Below are 19271 nucleotides of genomic sequence, written 5' to 3'. Positions count from 1 at the left end.
AAGATTAAAGCCAGTCATCCGGTCAGGGGGCATGGGTGTTTCCGGTTGGGACCGAGAGGGGGGGCACCCCCTTAGAGCGCGCGTATAGAAATTTGATTCCATGCTACGCGAGGTTGTAGCCTCCCCGTCTCAAGGTTTATCTTGAATGTTGCCGAGGGTGATCCCTGGCTTCGGATGGTTGAATTGGGTGTGTACTGGTTAGACGTGTTTCTTCCAAAACACCGTAGACGGAACTAGTCCCCGTGACTACTGAAATCCGTTGGCTGTGGTTAAGTACAAACTCTGCAGAGTCAATTCTTTCCAAATCATCGTATCCATGACCAAGCAGTGTGAACATTATATCCATATCTATCCGTGTGAAAAACTTGTCCCCGGTGAACAAGCTCAAATGGTAAACCCAGTTTTATTGTTATTCCTGTGAATGGACTAACTTTATATTTGTCGCATGCTTGTGATGATTTATGTTCCCGAACGACTGTATTATTGAGCTGTGATATAAGCCCTTTATGTGACGTCGCGCAGACGTCCGACTGTGGCGTGTACTTGTTTCTTACTTTAAATATAAGCCTTTTATGTGGTGTCGCCTCGACGCCCGACTGTGGCATTATTATTCTGCATTTTCCCTCTCGAGGAGTCTTTCAGACACTCGTTTGGCTCCCGCATTATTATTCCGCATTTTCCGCTCGAGGAGTCTTTCAGACACTCGTTTGGCACCAGTATTACTATTCTGCAGTTTCCGCTCGAGGCGTCATTCAGACCCTCGCTTGGCACCCAGTATTTATTATCTCTATGTCTGATCGCACTGGTTAACTTGTTCATGTGCTTCATGTTTACATTTGTTATACCTTATGTCCGAACTGTCTTGCGAGTAATTTCATAGTACTCACCTGGCTTGTTGATTTGGCCAGATGTTGACAAAGGCGATCTCTTGGATGAAGAGTTTGATAGCGCGTCCGATGCCTAGAGGAGTCCCAGTCAGTCCTGCGCGATCCCGGATTTTGGTCACTTGTATTGTATACGCTTCCGCCACCCGCAATAAGTCTTCTCGGGCCTCACTCCGACGCTCGAAGAGTTGTAGTCTTCTGGAATCATATCACTCGCTTCACGATGATATTTCCACCACCGTTATTATCGTGAGTTAGTAATTTGCCACCCTACCGCCGTCTTGTTTCAGCGGCGTGCATGTAATAAATTGTTGGGCAGTCTCTGCTCAACCTTGTATTATATTTAGTACTCCTGGTATTTTTCTTCTGTGACCAAGATATTGTCTACCAGTGAGAAGGAATTCTTCCTCGCTGGTCCGTAAAAGGGATTGGTCTCTCAATAATTATTTTATTGAAAAACCGGTCGTGACACTGGTCCTTAACTGCCATTTTGATCTGATGATAACCAGAATATGCATCCAAGAAGCTCAAACGTTCGCAACCCGTCGTAGCATCAATAATTTGATCAATACGAGGGAGGGCAAAAGGATCTGCTGGACAAGCTTTGTTAAGATCTGTGTAGTCCACACACCTACGCCAAGTGCCGTTCTTTTTAAGGACCAGCACCGGATTAGCCAACCACTCAGGATGGAATACTTCAACGATAAATCCAGCCACCAAGAGCCTGGCTACTTCTTCTCCAATAGCTTTGCGTCTTTCTTCATTGAACCGGCGGAGAAACTGCTTGACCGGTTTATATTTGGGATCAACATTGAGAGTGTGCTCAGCGAGTTCTCTCGGTACACCTGGCATGTCAGAAGGCTTCCATGCAAAGATGTCCCGATTCTCACGGATGAACTCGATGAGCGCGCTTTACTATTTCGGATCCAAGTTAGCGCTGATGCTAAACTGCTTGGACGAATCGCCAGGCACGAAGTCAACAAGCTTAGTCTCATCAGCCGATTTAAACTTCAGGGCCGGATCATGCTCTGTAGTTGGTTTCTTCAACGAAGTCATATCTGCCGGATCAACATTGTCCTTGTAAAACTTCAACTCACTTTTATTACTTGTTACCTTGTTGTTTTTATTTGTTCAGATTACAGAAGTTATTTCTACCATCTATACTACACACCTATCATCACATCTTCACTGAACTAGTGCACCTATACAACTCACAATTATATGTGTGTGGGGGACACAACATAATATCTATATTTGATTGCAGGGTTGTTTGAGAGAGGATCATCTTCATCCTACACCTTCCATGGATTGATAAACCTTTGGTCATCCACTTGATAAAAATTTGCTACCGCCCTACAAAACTCTACGCTTGGAAGCCCAACCAAGTCTAGAAGAATAAAGTTGCATAGTAGACATCACTCACTCATACATACAATAGTTTACACTCCTTTTCTTTCCTTTGCATTTATTATATTTCTCTAGAAGCATGTGTAGAGGTGGAACACACTCTCTTCTTCTTTCTCTATCTCCCCTCCTTGTAAGCAAATGTGTAATCCAGTTTGTGGTCAAGAATTTTGTAGGTCAACAAGGTCTCTGTTAAATTGTGATCCAAATTCTAAGGTATTGGACTAGACGTAGTACATACGGTGTGGGCCTTTGCGTTGGTACCGACGCGTACGAGTATAACTCGTTTACTTGTCCTCCAAGGACTCTCATGTATTGCCCTCATATATACCCCATGTAGTCACACCTCAGACGGTCTGTCATCTCGTGCTTGTAATACTCCTCCTCATAGTGATTGCGCCTTCGTGTGTCCGTGATTTTCTCTCGCAAGGGTTTCCACATAAAAATCTGTGTCTCTCTATCTCGTTTATTTCTCGTTATTATCTAACAAGTGGTATACAGAGCCAAGTTGACAGATACGAGATTTGAGACGAGGGATTAGGGTTACGCGCGCCATCGCCCGCACGTGACCAGGCGATCCGGCTTCGGATCGATTTCCGTTGCTAGGTTGTACGACGTCGAGACCAACGGGAGTCCGTACACGTTCATATCAGCAAGGGAGCAGCCGCTCTTTCCGATCAACCGAGCCGCTGCTTCAAGTCGTGGTGCTGCTGCTCCCGACCGTGACGTGAAGACAGAAGCCAAGTACTACTAGTACTCACTTTTTCAATATCGATCTTGGTAGTAGCCTTGCTACTTTTCACGTGAAGGCAAAGTTAACCATCAATACTACTTGTGCCACGTGAAGTCATCCACGTCAGATTTTTTTGTCTTTGGTTGCTACGTGCACACGAGGAAGCTACCAGGTGCTATTTACTTTGTTTTATCCGCAATACTAATTCTTTCAAGAATTATTCTGCTTTCGACTTGTACTACTTTGTGTGCATAGTTTATCGACTCGTGGCATCCATGAAGTACGACCTTCTGCTGCTAGACCGTGACACAAGGTTTACCCTATGGCAAGTCAAGATGCGGGCGTTGTTGGCACAGTCTGACTATGATGAAGCACTGGATAGTTTTGGGAAGAATAGAATTCAGGACTGGACTAATGAGGAGAAAAGAATTGATTGTAAGGCTTTGTCACAAATTCAACTCCATTTGCATAATAATATTTTGCAGGAAGTTTTGAGCGAGAAAACTGCCGCCGCTCTATGGTTAAAGCTGGAAGGGATTTGCATGACTAAAGATCTCACCAGCAAGAGGCATCTGAAGCAAAAATTATTCCTGTACAGGTTACCCGAGGGAGGTAATGTTTTGAATCATATTTCAGAATTTAAGGAGATTATATCCGATCTAGCTGCAATGGAGGTTAAGTATGAAGAGGAAGATACTGCTTTAATGTTACTTTGTTCACTGCCATGTTCTTATACCAATTTTAGAGACACCATATTATACGGTCGTGATACTCTCACGCTTAATGAAGTTTATGAAGCTTTGAACTCTAAGGAGAAGATGAAATTAATGGTGCCTCATGATGGTTCGAGTTCATCCCAAGCCGAGGGATTATCTGCTCGTGGCAGGACAAAGGAGAAGAACTCCAATAATGGAAACAGAGGCAAAAGTAAGAACGGCCACAGGGGCCGGTCACAATCCAGAGACAAGAAATATTGCAGATATTGCAAGAGAGACGGGCATGACATCTCAGAGTGTTTCAAGTTCCAGAACAAGGAAAAGAGGAAAGGTAACAAACAAGGTGAAAATTCTGCTAACGTTGCTCGTGATGATAGTTCAGATGATGCTCTTGTCGTTATTGCTGGATGTGCTGAGACCAATGATGAGTGGGTACTTGACACCGCATGCACTTTTCTTATGTGTCCACGTAGAGATTGGTTTAATACTTTTGATTCCACTACTACTGATGGTTCCGTTTTGGGTTTTGATAATTCACCATGCAAGATTGAAGGCATAGGTTCCGTTCGAATCAAGATGTTTGATGGCACAATCAGAACTTTGACAGATGTTCGGTATATTCTGAAGATGAAGAGAAATCTTATCTCTGTTAGTGCCCTTGATGCAAAGGGGTACAAGTATTCAGGTGGAGATAGTGTTTTGAAGTCACCAAAGGCTCTTTTGTTGTGATGAAAGGTGACTTAAGTTCGACCAATGGTCTTTATTACCTTTGAGGTTCTACCGTTTCAGGTAACGCTACTCCAGCTTTTTCAAAGAATTCTGATTGTGATGCTGCTAACCTTTGGCATATGCGCCTTGGACATATGAGTGAACTTGGTTTAGCAGAGTTAAATAAGAGAGGTCTTCTTGATGGATATGAACCTGGTAAATTGAAATTTTGTGAGCATTGTATCTTCGGCAAGCACAAGAGGGTGAAGTTCAACACTTCGACTCATACAACCAAAGGTATTCTTGATTATGTGCATTCTGATTTATGGGGACCATCTCGCAAGAAGTCACTAGGTGGTGCAAGTTACATGCCGACTATTATTGATGATTATTCGAGAAAAGTTTGGCCTTATTTATTTAAGCATAAATATGAAGCATTCTCAGTTTTTAAGGAGTGGAAGATTATGATTGAGAGGCAAACTGAAAAGAAGGTAAAAATACTTCGCACTGATAATGGTATCGAATTCTGTTCTAAGCAATTTACGAAGTATTGCAAGTCTGAAGGCATTGTCAGACATTACACCGTCCTTATACTCCTCAACAAAACGGTGTTGCTGAGCATATGAACAGGACCATTATTTCCAGCGCTCGTTGCATGTTGTCCAATGCAGGTTTGCATAGGCGTTTTTGGGCCGAGGCCGCTTCCACTGCTTGTTATCTCATTAACCGTTCACCATCTATTGCTCTTAATAAGAAAACTCCAATTGAGGTATGGTATGGTTCACCTCTGATTATTCACAGTTAAGAGTTTTTGGTTGCACTGCTTATGCTCATGTTGATAATGGAAAACTGGAGCCTAGAGCTGTTAAGTGCATCTTTCTTGGTTATAAATCTGGTGTTAAAGGTTTTAAATTATGGAATCCTGAAACCCAGAAGGTTTTTATTAGCAGAAATGTTATCTTAATGAATCTGCTATGTTACATGATGTTTCATCTACTAATGTTCCCGTTGAGAGTGAACAACAGCCTATTGTTCAGGAGCCTACTGTTCAGGTGGAGCATGTTATTGATTCAGGTGATACATCCGGTAATGAAATTGTTGATGCACATGATGAACCCGTCGTTAATGATGATCATGTCACTCCCACTCCAAATCAGCCTATTATTCCGCCCAGTTGGAATCTTGCACGTGACAGAGTTAGGCGGGGTACTAATAAACCTAGCAGGTTAATTGAACAGTGCATTGTTTCTTTTGCTTTATCTGTTGCAGAAGAAATTGAAGGTAATTCTGAGCCTTCTTCATATTCCGAGGCTATTATTTCTGGTGATAGTAATAACTGGATGACCGCTATGCATGATGAGATGGAATCGCTTGAAAAGAATGCCACTTGGGATTTAGTAAGATTACCTAGAGAGAAGAAACCTATTCGTTGCAAGTGGGTTTTCAAGAGGAAAGAATGTGTTTCTCCTAATGAAGAGACAAGATATAAAGCAAGGTTAGTTGCTAAAGGTTACAGTCAGATTCCAGGTATTGACTATAACGAAGTCTTTTCTCCTGTTGTGAATCATAGCTCTATTCGCACTTTACTCAGTATTGTTGCCATGCATGATCTTGAGCTTGAACAATTGGATGTTAAAACTGCAATTTTTACATGGAGAATTAGAAGAGGATATTTATATGGAACAACCTGAAGGTTTTGTTATTCCTGGAAAAGAAAATCTTGTCTGTAAGTTAAAGAAATCTCTTTATGGATTGAAGCAATCCCCGAGATAGTGGTACAAGAGATTTGACACCTTTATGCTCTCTCAAGGTTTCAAAAGGTCTAATTATGATAGTTGTGTTTATTTGAAAACTGTCAATGGATCAACTATTTATTTGCTCCTTTATGTTGATGATATGCTAATTGCTGAAAAGAGTATGTCAGATATTGATGAACTAAAGAAGCAATTGATTAATGAATTTGAGATGAAGGATTTGGGTGCAGCAAAGAAAATAATTGGCATGGAAATTTCCAGAGATAGACCGTCTGGAAAAGTATATCTAAGTCAGAAGGGATATATTGATAAAGTTCTTCGTCGTTTTAATATGCATAATGCCAAGCCGGTGAGTACTCCGTTAGCTACACACTTCAAATTATCATTAGCCTTATGTCCTAAGTCAGATGCAGATATTGAGTACATGTTTAGAGTTCCCTATTCGAGTGCAGTTGGTTCACTTATGTATGCCATGGTTTGTTCTCGTCCGGATTTATTTTATGCATTGAGTGTTGTCAGTAGATACATGGCTAATCCTGGAAAAGAGCATCGGAAAGCAGTTCAGTGGATTTTCAGATACCTACGAGGTACTTCTAATGCTTATTTACAGTTTGGGAAAACTGGAGATGGACTTGTTGATTTTGTTGATTCTGATTTTGCTGGTGATTTGGATAAGAGAAGATCACTCACAGGTTATGTTTTCACCATTGGTGGTTGTGCTGTAAGTTGAAGAGCAACTTTGCAGTCTATTGTGGCTTGTTCCACTACTGATGCCGAGTATATGGCTATTTCTGAGGCATGCAAAGAAGCTATCTAGTTGAGATGTTTGTACGCTGAGCTTTGTGGAGATTCATCTTGTTCCACTACCATATCTTACAAAGAATCCAATGTATCATGAGAGGACAAAGCACATTGATGTCAGATTTCATTATATTTGAGGTGTTGTTGCTGAAGGCAATTTAAAGGTATGCAAGATAAGTACTCATGATAATCCTGCTGATATGATGACAAAGCCAGTCCTGAACAATAAGTTTTGAGCTTTGCTCATGCTTAGTTGGTATTTCTCACTAGTCCTATGGACTTTGACGCACAAGGTGTTTATGCTGATTTGGATGGAGTTATCTACTTTCTTCGACTACTGGAGGGAATTTGGCTCAAGGTGGAGATGTTAAATTGTGATCTAAATTCTACCGTATTGGACTAGACATAGTACATACGGTGTGGGCCTTTGCGTTGGTACCTACGCGTACGAGTACAACTCGTTTACTTGTCCTCCAAGGACTCTCATGTATTGCCCTCATATATTCCCCATGTAGTCGCACCTCAGACGGTCTGTCGTCTCGTGCTTGTAATACTCTTCCTCATAGTGATTGCGCCTTCGTGCGTCCGTGGTTTTCTCCCGCAAGGGTTTCCACGTAAAAATCCATGTCTCTCTGTCTCGTTTATTTCTCGTTATTATCTAACAGTCTCGAGTTTCATCACCTATCTATAAGTAGGGCTAACACCCTTTAATGAACTCTCTTCGACAATTTCTTCTTCTCCGTTGGCATTTGATATGTTGAGTGTGTTATCTGTGCGACACAAAGAACAAATTTAAGACTAGCACTGAAAATAAATTGTTCAAGATAATTGAGTAAATGTCGTTGGACGTGAATAGAACCACATCCAAACCCTTTCTGATGTGAACTGGGGCCCGATCTTTCGATGAGAGGGAGATAACTACGATTTTGGGTGGGACTTGACCCTCACGATCCGGCTACCAACCGTACAGGAAGAACCGTACACGGCTGATATCCACGGCAATCGCTGAACCAACTCCACGATGTTATCGACCGAGCCAACGGCGCGATCGACCTATCCACGAAGGATTTTTCCTGCAAGAAAATCAAAGAACATGCAAGAAAATAATAGCCAAGCAATCTAAAAATTGCGGATATGCTAAATGAATAAATCTCACAAATTGAGGTTCCGATAGGATGTCTTGACAGTCGCACTAGCCGCTACACGCGAAGACAAATAAAAGTAGAAATAGCTAAACTTCTCTAAACAAAACCAGGATCTAAACCCTAACAAGCGGTAACTATTTATTGAATACGGCGCAGTCGTTGATGGTCGGTACTGTGCGTTGTCGTGTCCAATGTGGACTCCTTCAGGTAAGGCCGAATCCAATTGATACGATGGGCCGGCCTGTACTTCCGAAGCAGCCAAAATAGTCCAGGGACACATGGCCTATTCTGGTCCATGAAATCTTATCCTTCTTTGCTTCTCTTGCACTTGTTAGCTGTAGACGTAGCATGCATGATGGATGGTTCGGTTGAGCCCATGCATGCAATTAGCACAGCTGCTTGTAGATTCAACACAGAATGATTTTCATTTTCTAACTCTTTATCACTTTCTCTCCTGAGTACAAGAAAATTGACACATGAGTGTAACATCATATTCTCACTAGTTAAATTATAAGTGCAAAGGAGCGACATAACCTGATTATTTATTTGTCTCGCACGCGCTCTATAAGTCCAAGTGCAACTGTGTCAACGATGTCTCGTGTAATATTTGTAGATGTATTTATGGTATCTATGTTCACATCATCCCCCTTTCTTGAAAACAAAGCCGTCCTCGGCTTTCATTTATCTGGAACACATCATAGAGCAAAGCAAAAATAGATGCAACACATATAGGCCGTTGCAAAGGCATTAGCGCATCAGGGTGTGATAATTTTGTAATAACGCCACTATGAATATCATGACAAATTTTATCCCACACATAGTCTATATATGTGACGCCCCGTTACGTCCGACAGAGTCAGCGTAACGGAAGCCGTCACTTCAGAGTTGCGCCAGGATCAGTTAAGGAGAACAGTATCATGTACAAGACGGTGCAGCTGCCATGAGTAGGCAAGCTTTTATTACATTGACACCTCAAGTGTCGACTAAGCCTAAGCGACCATGACGATAGATCGTCATCCACTTCTAGTTACGTGCCTTCTAAACCAATCATGGAGGGCATCTACTCTTCATAGCCTTGATTGTCGACTTCCTCATAAACATACTCCACTTCAGAATAACCGAAGTCATTAAGATGACCAGATTCATCATAAGTACCATTCTCTATCACCTTAGAGTTCTCATAACTCTCTTGTTCTGAAAAACAACATAAGTGCAGCTGAGTACGTATAAAATACGTACTCCGCAAGTCACCGGGAAAAGTGGATGCAAGAGTCTTTAAAGAGGAATAACTTTACCGGCCACGGCTACAACCACCGAGCCATTAGCTCAAAATACTTTGTAGGTAAAAATATTTCCCCTTAACCCATTTTGTTGAAAACCAAATTTTATTTATAAAATCTACTAGCGACAGAGCGACGTGGGACCTTACATCTTGTGTCAGAGGAAAACCCACACGACGCACTTCCAAACCCGGAAGCTGGGAGTGATATCACATTTACTCTGATCAGAGGTGTACTGCTTTACCCATAGCATCACTTGGTCCAAGTCGTCCATGCGCTACCCGTGCACACGACTAGACCAAGGAACAAGAACCTTTAACCAGCCCGTACACTACCTCTGCTTTTCCACCTTGCCTTACTAAAGGCCCGCGGGTCGAGACCCCTGACCGGCGGTCCCGCCCTAGGGTGACTGTACCTACCCGGCTACAGCCACCTTCTCACCCATGCAGAGGCAGCTACTTGGCATGGGTAGTTGGTTCAGCCCGTCCCATTCCAGGTCTATGGTCAGTACGGTTTGCGCCGCTTTTGAAGTAAGCGCCAGTTGGTTGTGTCCTAATGTGATACCCTATGTAGAGGAGCCCGCCATCCAAGCCGGCCCTCCCTGGGTTGCTTTCACCAACATGAGCTCCCCTACCCACCAAATATTTATTTATATTGTAACCCTACCCGGGTCACAACTACTTAATACAGATGCTTCACCTGATCTGGTCCAATTGCCAAATCAGTGGATCCACCTGATCCAAATTTCATTTTATTTATGAAAAATATTTATTTTAAAATCTTATGCAAAATTTTGGAAATGACCCATAGCCCGGAAAACATTTATCAAGACATGGTCAAGGAGATGACGACTTGCCGGATAGTGCTTCGACCAACTCGGAACCACCGGGCGTGGCTCCTACGGATCCGAGATCGGCTCCTGATAATTATTTCACAACCATGTTTATATTTCCTAATTTAAAATCTAAAGATCCAGCAACACGGCCATGTTGGGCAAGCCATAATTAATTAACTAGGTTGTGATACGTCCAAGTGTTTCATTGAGAGATAAAATGCATCAAACCATCCAAATCAGAGTAGCATGCACGTATGCCATCCAGTCTAGAGAGTAAAAAAATGATAAGTAAAAAGGAAACAGTAGCCTAGTACTGCACTACTAGTACTTTACTCGTTGAACCCAGCTCGTTCCTCTCCTCGTCTTCTCTGCTATCCCAAGAACAGAACCAGCCACCCACCTCTCTCTCTCTCCCCAAGAACAGAGCATGGCCGCCGCCGCCTTGATCTGCCCCGTCCGGGCATCTCCGGCGACACGGTGGACACCTACAGATTCTCCTCGTCTCCCTCTACCATTTCCCCCTATTTATTTTATCCGCCGCCGCCAAAAACGCCGCCACCACTCAATCCTAGCGCCGCCTGATTCAGGTCCGGTGGGCTTGCCACCGGCTGCAGCGGCAACGACGTCTCCATGCCTACATCCTCCCCCAGCGCAGCCACACACACGAGGCGTGCAGCCACGGGCGTCGGGCGTGTGCGGCTTCACCGGCGCTACTCGGTCGCATGGCTCTGCTGCTAACGGTGTGGACTAGCCACATCCTACTGCTACTACTGGTAAGTACTAATTCTGATTCCTTCTCCATAAGTGTTCCAAATTTCACATCGAGTGCTTGCTAGATGTCAACGTGGGTGTGCATATAGTGTTCATTTTATCTCAGGCCCTACTATTGCCCACTCAGCCATATTGCCTTCTTTCTCTTTGTTTATCTCAAGGCCATGAAATTAATCAAGATTTAATCTATGGTGTGGTCATGGTATTGCTACTGATTAGATCTAAATGCTGTTCCTAACTAATGCTACTCATCCTTGAACACCATATAGAAGCAAATAGTGGCAGTGAAACTCCTAAATTAATTACTTGTGAGTAGATTATAAATATCAATCACTCAATTTTTGCTACAGATTGGCAGGGATTAATTATTAGAACAAGGTAGTATACACAGGAAGATTGATCTTTTGGATACACACATACATGTCTTAGCAAGTTACTAGTACTTAGGATTTGATTCTTGGCATGTTAGATCTAGTACAAGCCATAGATGTCATTCACAGAAACTTTTACAAGCTTTTGCAATTGATCTAATTAGTTTTGATTAACTTGGGTGTTTACACAAACATTTTGTTCTTTTTACAGCAAGATAAATAGATCAAGGTGAATAGATGCTCATGGACTGATTCAAACCGAGGTGAAGATAGATAAGAAGTCAAGCAAGAAGGGCTAACACAACAAGGTACTTGATTAGTACCTGATGGCGCATGCAACCCAAAGGGCTTCACCGCAGTGAAGGACAGCAGTGTGGCAGAAGGTGAAAAGGCAAGTGGTGGTGGTACTCCAGTGTATGTGTGTGTGTGAGGTGGAATGGACCACAGTGAAAGGAATGGCTCCTATTTATAGTGGGGTTAGTAGCTATGTCGGTTTGGAGAGGCATTACATCTGGCATGCATGCGTGGTTAGGCTTGCATGCATGCCTCCACTTGTGTCTCTTATAGGCTGTACTAGGGACAAGTGTAATTTGCTTGACTGGTCATTAGTTGGCATTTACTTTATGTGGAAAAAAATAAGACCAAGATCTGATTATAAATTTGTAGAATATATGGAGGTTTGGAAAATATTTTGTTGTGCATGGTCAAATGCTATTTGCTATAATAAAAATTAAATGTCAGGTGTTTCTATTATTTTAATTAATGTTTGGGCAACGCCGTTGAAATTATTGTTATCTAATTTTGACGGTTCTTACATCCTATCCCCCTTAGAGAAAATTTCGTCCTCGAAATTTGTTGAGTCGCACCTCGAAAATGTTAGGATATTTTTCTTGGAGGTCATCTTCTTTTTCCCAAGTCGCTTCTCGCACCGGATGATTTCCCCATTGCACCTTGCAATATTTAATTGTTTTACTCCTGAGTTTCTTTTGCTCGGTGTCCAGAATACGACTAGGATGCTCCTCATACGTTAGGTCCTTTCGGAGGGTTAATTCTTCCTCCGAGACTCTCTCAAATGGTGGCTTTACGCTCTTGCGTAATTGGGAAACATGAAATACGTCATGAACCCCTTGTAGGTGCGTTGGCAATTCTAATTTGTACGCCACCGTCCCTCTTCTTTTTAAGATCCGATAGGGACCAATATATCGCGGACTTAGTTTTCCTTGTACTCCAAAGCGCTTGACACCTTTAATTGGTGAGACTTTTAAATAAACAAAGTCTCCGGGTTGATATTGTATATCACGTCGTCTCTTGTCCGCATAACTTTTTTGCCGGCTTTGCGCCGTCTTGAGCCGCTCTCTAATTATGCGAACTTTTTCCTCGGTCTCTTGGACCAAGTCGGGTGCTAAGAGTTTCTTTTCTCCGGTTTCCACCCAACATATTGGGGTTCGGCATCTTCGACCGTATAAGGCCTCAAATGGGGACATACCAATACTAGCTTGGTAGCTATTGTTATAAGCGAACTCTGCTAAGGGCAAGTGCTTGCTCCACGAGTCACCAAAATCTAGCACACAAGCCCTTAGCATGTCCTCTATGATTTGATTCACCCTCTCGACTTGACCGCTAGTCTGGGGGTGGTAAGCGGTACTAAAATCTAATTTTGTTCCTAATGCTTCTTGTAATTTTTCCGAGAACTTGGATGTAAACATGGATCCACGATCTGACACTATTCTAGAAGGTGTCCCATGTAGAGCTACTATCCTGTGGATATATAGCTCAGCCAATTTTTCTCTGGAACAACCCGGGGCTAAAGGGATAAAATGGGCAGATTTAGTGAGTCGGTCAACTATGACCCATATGATCTCCTCTTGTTTTCTTGTTTTGGGCAGTCCGGTGATAAAGTCCATGTGGATTTCCTCCCATTTCCATTGCGGAATTTGGAGAGGTTGCAACAATCCTGGTGGTCGCTGGTGTTCCGCCTTTACTCTCTTACAAGTGTCACACTCATCCACATACTGAGCAATTTCTCTTTTCATATTTCTCCACCAAAATGTACCTTTGACATCCCGGTACATTTTTGTGCTACCAGGGTGTATGGTGTACGGTGTGTTGTGTGCCTCCTGGAGTATTATTTGCTTAATATAAAGGATATTTGGCACACATAACCGGATTTTATACCAAAGTGACCCGTCTTCTGCTATTTGGAACTCTGATGGTTGACCTTCTTGTATTCTGCGTTTTTCCTCACAAATGAACTCATCTTTGGTTTGGTTTTCCTTGATTTCGTCCAACAAATTGGGTCTGATTGTTAATGTGGTTAGGATTTTCTCAACCGGTTTATGTATGAATTCAATTCCCATCATTCCCAGCTCATGTATCAGATGCTTATCATAGGTCGGGATCTTGACATGATTGCATGAGGTTTTTCGGCTAAGGGCATCTGCCACCACATTAGCTTTTCCTGGGTGGTAGTTGACACTAAGGTCATAATCCTTATTGAGTTCTAACCATCGTCTTTGTCTCATATTCAACTCCTTTTGCGTGAAGATATACTTGAGGCTTTTATGGTCCGTGTATAGTTCACAACGGTTTCCATAAAGGTAGTGCCTCCACATCTTTAGCGCAAATACCACGGCAGCTAACTCGAGGTCATGGGTGGGGTAGTTTTGTTCATGGGGCTTTAACTGTCGAGAGGCATAGGCTATGGCTCTCCCATCTTGCATTAGCACACATCCCAAACCAACTCTAGAGGCATCGCAATATACTGTGAATGCTTTGCCTGGTTCGGGTAGAGCCAATACAGGAGCGGTTGTGAGCCGTTTCTTTAACTCCTGAAAACTTTGCTCACACTTGTCATTCCAGTCAAATGGAACTCCCTTCCTTAGTAATTTGGTCATAGGGGCTGCTTTCTGGGAGAAGCCTTCTATGAACCTTCGATAATATCCAGCTAAACCAAGGAAGCTACGAATCTCTGTTACGTTGGTTGGGGATTTCCATGCCAACACTGCATCCACTTTAGCAGGATCTACGGCTATCCCTTTCCCTGATATAATGTGTCCTAAGAAGGACACTTCTTCTAGCCAAAATTCACACTTTTTGAATTTGGCATAGAGTTGTTTTTCTCTCAAGGTCTGTAGCACTATCCGGAGGTGTTCAGCATGTTCCTCAATACTTCGAGAGTATATGAGGATGTCAGCGATGAACACTACCACAAACTTATCTAAATAGGGCATGAGAACTAGGTTCATCAGGTTCATGAAAACTGCTGGTGCATTTGTGAGTCCGAAGGGAACAACCAAGAATTCATGGTGACCATATCGGGTTATGAAAGCAGTCTTAGGTATATCTTCTTCCTTTACTTTTAGTTGGTGGTACCCTGACCGGAGATCTATTTTTGAGAACACGGTGGCTCCTTTCAATTGGTCAAATAGATCATCTATCCGGGGTAGTGGGTACTTATTCTTAATTGTCGCCTCATTCAAGGCTCGATAATCCACACATAGCCTCATACTTCCGTCCTTTTTCTTAACGAATAAGACTGGTGCTGCCCAAGGTGACACACTTGGTCGAATAAACCCCTTTTCTTCTAGTTCATCCAATTGTTTTCTTAATTCCTTCAGTTCTTCCGCGGACATACGGTATGCTCGTTTTGATATGGGTGCCGTACCTGGGATGATATCAATAGTGAACTCTATCTCCCTGCCTGGTGGCATCTCGGGCAATTCTTCTAGAAACACGTCCAAAAATTCTTGTACCACAGGCACATCTTTAGCCTCCTTTTTGTCCAAAGTGGCTACTGAGGCTTGGTTTGATTTCGCTCGGGTTCTTCTACTATTAAAGGTTATCCGTTTATTTTCTGGGCTTCTCAAGGATATGGATTTTTCTGCACAATCCATTCTTGCTCCATGACTCGCTAACCAGTCCATTCCAAGAATAACATCTAACCCTCTTAGGCCAATGACAAATAGGCTAGCATTAAAGGTTATGCCCTCAATGCAAATGGGACGGTTGTGGCAGACATGCTCAACAATTATTGGGCCTCCCGGTGAATCTACTTTTATGGGTTTGGCTAGGGGGGTCCGGTCCAGATGTGACACCCCCGATTCGACCGTACACTAATCATACACGCAATGTGTACGATCAAGATCAGGGACTCACGGGAAGATATCACAACACAACTCTAAAACATAAATAAGTCATACCAGCATCATAATACAAGCCAGGGGCCTCGAGGGCTCGAATACAAGTGCTCGATCATAGACGAGTCAGCGGAAGCAATAATATCTGAGTACAGACATAAGTTAAACAAGTTTGCCTTAAGAAGGCTAGCACAAAAGTAGCAACGATCGAAAAGGCAAGGCCTCCTGCCTGGGACCTCCTAACTACTCCTCGAAGCCGAACTCCATGTAGAATCATCCTCGGGATCTCTAGCTCCTGGACTCCAGCATCTGGTTGCGACAACTAGGTATAGAAAGGGGAAAAGAGGGAGAAAAGCAACCGTGAGTACTCATCCAAAGTACTCGCAAGCAAGGAGCTACACTACATATGCATGGATACATGTGTAAAGGGCCATATCAGTGGACTGAACTGCAGAATGCCAGAATAAGAGGGGGATAGCTAATCCTGTCGAAGACTACGCTTCTGGCAGCCTCCATCTTGCAGCATGTAGAAAAGAGTAGATTGAAGTCCTCCAAGTAGCATCGCATAGCATAATCCTACCCGGCGATCCCCTCCTCGTCGCCCTGTTAGAGAGCGATCACCGGGTTGTATCTGGCACTTGGAAGGGTGTATTTTATTAAGTATCCGGTTCTAGTTGTCATAAGGTCAAGGTACAACTCCGGGTCGTCCTTTTACCGAGGGACACGGCTATTCGAATAGATAAACTTCCCTGCAGGGGTGCACCACATAACCCAACACGCTCGATCCCATTTGGCCGGACACACTTTTCTGGGTCATGCCCGGCCGCGGAAGATCAACACGTCGCAGCCCCACCTAGGCTCAACAGAGAGGTCAACACGCCGGTCTAAATCCTATGCGCGCAGGGGTCTGGGCCCATCGCCCATTGCACACCTGCACGTTGCGTACGCGGCCTGAAGCAGACCTAGCCTAGTAGGCGTTCCAGTCCAATCCGGCGCACGCCGCTCCGTCGCTGACGTCAAGAAGAGCTTCGGCTGATACCACGACGCCGGGATACCCATAACTACTCCCGCGTAGATGGTTAGTGCGTATAGACCAAATGGCCAGACTCAGATCAAATACCCAGAACTCGTTAAGCGTGTTATTTGAAGTAACCGCGAACGCCGACCAGGGCCAGGCCCACCTCTCTCCTGGGTGGGCTCAACCTGCCCTGTCGCTCCGCCACAAAGTAACAGTCGGGGACCGTCAGGAACCCAGGCCCACCTCTACCGGGATGGAGCCACCTGTCCTTTCAGCCCCCTCATCAAAATCACTTGCGGGTACTCAACGAGCCGACCTGACTTTAGTCACCACACGTGTCATGTATATAAAGTATATAGTATATACCCGTGATCACCTCCCAAAGTGATCACGGCCCAGTAGTATAGCATGGCAGACGGACAAGAGTGTAGGGCCACTGATGGAACACTAGCATCCTATACTAAGTAGTAGGATAGCAGGTAAGGGTAACAACTGTAGCAACAATGACAGGCTATGCATCAGTATAGGATTAACCGAAAGCAGTAACATGCTACACTACTCTAATGCAAGCAGTATAGAGAAGAATAGGCGATATCTGGTGATCAAGGGGGGGGGGCTTGCCTGGTTGCTTTGGCAAGGAAGGGTCGTCAACTCCGTAGTCGAACTGGACAGCAGCAGCGTCGGTCTCGTAGTCTACCGGAGAGAAGAGGGGGAAGAAACAGTAAATACAATGCAAACATAAGCATGACGATGTGTGACATGACAATGAGCGGTACTAGGTGTGCCCTAACGCGGCAGTAGGTGGTACCGGCGAAGGGGGGGAACATCCGGGAAAGTATTCCCGATGTTTCGCATTTTCGGACAGATGAAACGGAGGGGGAAAGTTGCGAGTTCGATATGTTAGGGATGTGTGGCGGATGAACGGACTACGTATTCGGATTCGTCTCGTCGTTCTGAGCAACTTTCATGTACAAAGTTTTTCATCCGAGTTACGATTATTTTATATTAAATTTTGAAGATTTAAATCATTTTTAGAATTTAATAAATTAATTTAATTCGAAATTTAATTAATGCATCAGCATGACGTCAGCATGACTTCAGCAGTCAACGTTGACCGTTGACCTGGTCAACCTGATAGGTGGGTCCCACCTGTTAGGGACTGTTAGCTAATTAACAGTAATTAATTAGGTTAATTAATCTTAATTAGTTAATATTAACAGGATTAATTAAGTTAATTAATTATCTTAATTAATTATCTTTATTATTTATTTATTTATTTATTTTTATTATTATTTTTTTAAATCATTTTTTTAACGTTCTCTAGGCGCGGGGGCCCACCTGTCTGTGGCCCATATGGGGGTTCGGGCCCAGGGGCAGTGGCTCAGGGGCGCGGGGCCCCACCTGGCAGTGGCCCAGGGGCCACAGGCGGGCGCGGGCGCGGTGCGCGTGTGCGGCACGGGCGCACGGGCGTGGGCGCTGCGGGCAGAGCCCCGTGAGTGTGCGGGCGTGCGGGCGCTGGCTCGGGCGTGGCCAACGGGGCGGCTGGGCGGTGGCAAGGCGGTGGAGGCAGGACGACGGGCAGCGCGAAGGGGAACGGGCGCAGGGCGCCGGGCGAACGGCCGCGGCCGTGCGTGCGCGTGTGGGCGGGAGAGACGGGGCGCGGCCATGGGCGTGGGGCGTCGCCTGCGCGTGGGGGAAGGAGGCCGGAGCGGCGCTGTGGACGCCGAGGAGGGAGGTCGGGCATGGCGAGCAGGGGCCCGAGGCGACGGCGGCCTCGCTCGGCAGCGGCAGTGGCGAGGTGCAGCTAGGCGGGGCTCGGGCATGGGCGGAGTGGGACGGCCGTGGGCGGCGACCGGACGAGAGGGGAAAGAAGAGGGGGGTCGTTGCTCACCCCCGTTGCAGGGGATCTGGGGCGGCGAGGCTCGTTGGGGAGGAGGATGGGGACGAGCGGCGAAGACGGGGAGCGGTTCGGCGACGATGTGGCGTCCGCGAGGTGGTGGCGGGACGAGGCAGCGACGTCGGGGGCGACGGTGACGAAGAGGAGGCAGTCCGTCGAAGGCGGAGGCGCGTCGAGCTCCGGGCGGCCAGGATCGAGCGACCGGGGCGGCGGGGTGGTTCGGTTCCAGGCGTCGAGCGGCGGGGCGGCGTCGGCAGTGGTGCGACATCGGGCGGTGGGGGTCGGGGCATCGCGCCCCGATCTAGATCCAGCGGGGGGGAGTGGGTGCGAGGAGTGGGGAACGTGGGGTGTCGGTGGGGTGGGTAGGGTTTCGGGGTCCAGGGTTAAGGGGAAGTGGGGGGGGGAGTGGCCGGCTGGGCCTGATGGGTTGGCCCAGTTGGGCCTGTGGTCTATTGGGCCGGAGCCCAGTGGGGGGGTTTGCTTTCTCTCTTTTTTTGCTTTGTTTTCTGTTTTCTTTTCTTTATATATTTTCTTTTCTATTTTATTCTTTTAATTCCTGTTTTATAAAATATAAATACAACTCCTAAATTAATGTTATAATTTATTCTACTGCCCCAAAAAGTTTGACACCTAATTAAAATAGTTTGCATTATTATTATTTTTAAAGGCATTTAATTAATTGTCATAGCTGCTGTTTTAATTACTTTAGAGCCTTTAAACATTTTATAAAAGTGTGATTTCTCCACAATAATTACCTATGCATTATTTGGCAACACCCCAACATTTTAGTTTTAATATTTGAAAATCTTTACCGTTTG

The 19271-nt window shown here is 44.8% G+C and overlaps 1 long non-coding RNA gene across 1 annotated transcript; it reads left to right on the top strand.

Annotated features, from left to right (window-relative positions):
* Window positions 1–10583: 10583 nt before the first annotated feature.
* LOC123168654 (uncharacterized) lies at window positions 10584–12165 on the top strand. Its single transcript, XR_006484464.1, has 2 exons — window positions 10584–11033; window positions 11614–12165. It is a non-coding gene; the product is annotated as an uncharacterized lncRNA (long non-coding RNA).
* Window positions 12166–19271: the final 7106 nt, after the last annotated feature.

This window comes from Triticum aestivum, chromosome 7D (genome assembly GCF_018294505.1).
Source record: "Triticum aestivum cultivar Chinese Spring chromosome 7D, IWGSC CS RefSeq v2.1, whole genome shotgun sequence".
In the NCBI taxonomy this organism is placed as follows: Eukaryota; Viridiplantae; Streptophyta; class Magnoliopsida; order Poales; family Poaceae; genus Triticum; species Triticum aestivum.
The sequence above is the reverse complement of the archived record's forward strand: the minus strand, read 5'-3'. Positions and strand labels throughout refer to the sequence as shown.